Below are 2,278 nucleotides of genomic sequence, written 5' to 3' on the forward strand. Positions count from 1 at the left end.
AATACTTCAATGTAAAACTCAAAACTACAAAAACCCTGGAAGACAACCTAGGCAATATTATCCTGGACTTAGGAACAGGAAAATATTTCATGACAAAGACGCTAAAAGCAATCGCAAAAAATTGACAAATGGGATCTAATTAAACTTAAGAGCTTTTGCACAGCAAAATAAACTATCAACAGAGTAAACAATCTACAGAATGGGAGAAAATATTTGCAAACTATGCATCTGACAAAGGTCTAATACCCAGCATCTATAAGGAACTTAAACAAATTTACAAGAGAAAACAAACTACCCCATTAAAAAGTGGGCAAAGGAAATGAACAGACACTTTTCTTTTCTTTTTCTTTTCCCTTCTTTTTTTTTTCTTTTTTTTTTTTTTTTCTTTTGAGACTGAGTTTCCCTCTTGTCACCCAGGCTGGAGTGCAGTGGCACACTCTCGGCTCACTGCAACCTCTGCCTCCTGGGTTCAATCGATTCTCCTGCTGGAGCCTCCCGAGTAGCTGGGATTACAGGCATGTGCCACCACTCCCGGCTAATTTTTTATTTTTAGTAGAGACGAGGTTTCTCCATGTTGGTCAGGCTGGTCTCGAACTCTCGACCTCAGGTGATTCGCCTGCCTCGGCCTCCCAAAGTGCTAGGATTACAGGCATGAGCCACCACGCCCGGCTGAACAGACACTTTTCAAAAGAAGACATATATGCAGCCAACAGACATATGAAAAAAAGCTCAATATCACCAATCATTAGAGAAATGAAAATCAAAACCACAATGAGATACCATCTTACACCAGTCAGAATGGCCATTATTAAAAAGTCAGCTCTTTCCCATCTTACAAGATGGAGGGTGAACAAGTTCAGAAGCCAGATACTAAAGAGAAGAAACCCAAAGCCAAGAAGTCTGATGCTGGTGGCAAGGTGAAAAAGGGTAACCTCAAGGCTAAGAAGCCCAAGAATGGGAAGCCCCATTGCAGTCAAAATCCTGTCATTGTCAGAGGGATTGGCAGATATTCTCCATCTGCTATGTATTCCAGAAAGGCCACGTACAAGAGGAAGTACTCAGCTGTGAAATCCAAGGTTGAAAAGCAAAAGGAGAAATTTCTTGCAACTCTTACAAAACCAGTTGGTGGTGGCAAGAACAGTGGTACTCAGGTGGTTAAACTTTGCAAAATGCCCACGTATTATCTTACTGAAGATGTGCCTTCAAAGCTGTTGAGTCAAGGAAAAAAAAACTCTTCAGTCAGCACGTGAGAAAACTGTGAGCCAGCATCACTCCCAAGACCATTCTGATCATCCTCACTGGACGCTACAGGGGCAAAAGGGTGATTTTCCTGAAACAGCTGGCTAGTGGCTGGTTACTTGTGACTGGACCTCTGGTCCTCAATCAAGTTCCTCTACGAAGAACACACCAGAAATTTGTCATTGCCACCTGAACCAAAATTGGTATCAGCAATGTAAAAATCCGAAAACGTCTTACTGATACTTACTTCAAGAAGAAGCTGCAGGCCGGGCATGGTGACTCATGCCTGTAATCCCAGCATGTTGGGAGGCCAAAGCGGGCAAATCACTTGAGGTCAGGAGTTCAAGAACAGCCTAGCCAACATGGTGAAATCCCGTCTCTACTAAAAATACAAAAATTAGCCGGGTGTGGTGGCATGGGCCTGTAATCCCAGCTACTTGGTAGGCTGAGGCAGGAGAATCGCTTGAACTCAGGAGGCGGAAGTTGCTGTGAGCCAACAGAGTGCCACTGCCTGGGTGACAAGAGGGAAACTCAGTCTCAAAAAAAAAAAAAAAAAAAAAAGACATTGCCCAGACACCAGGAAGGTGAGATCTTGCACACAGAAAAAGAGAAATACAAGATTACAGAGCAGCACAAGATTGATCAAATAGCTGTGGACTCCCGGATTTTAATCAAAATCAAAGCTATTCCTCAGCTCCAGAGCTACCTGTGATTTGTGTTTGCCCCGACAAATGGAGTTTATCCTCACAAATTGGTGTTCTAAATCTTTTTTTTTTTGGATACGGAGTCTTGCTCTGTCGCCCAGGCTGGAGTGCAGTGGCGCGATCTCAGCTCATTGCAAGCTCGGTTCCCAGGTTCACGCCATTCTCCTGCCTCAGCCTCCCCAGTAGCTGGGACTACAGATGCCCGCCGCCACAACCAGCTAATTTTTTGTATTTTTTAGTAGAGACGGGGTTTCACCATGTTAGTCAGGATGGTCTCCATCTCCCGACCTCGTGATCCGCCCGCCTTGGCCTCCCAAAGTGCTAGGATTACAGGC

General features: G+C 44.3%; 1 pseudogene; it reads left to right on the plus strand.

The window, feature by feature from the left end:
- The first annotated feature begins 839 nt into the window (after nucleotides 1-839).
- LOC112607876 lies at nucleotides 840-2,002 on the plus strand (annotated as a pseudogene).
- Nucleotides 2,003-2,278: the final 276 nt, after the last annotated feature.

The sequence above is a fragment of the Theropithecus gelada genome, chromosome 1 (assembly GCF_003255815.1).
Source record: "Theropithecus gelada isolate Dixy chromosome 1, Tgel_1.0, whole genome shotgun sequence".
Lineage (NCBI taxonomy): Eukaryota > Metazoa > Chordata > Mammalia > Primates > Cercopithecidae > Theropithecus > Theropithecus gelada.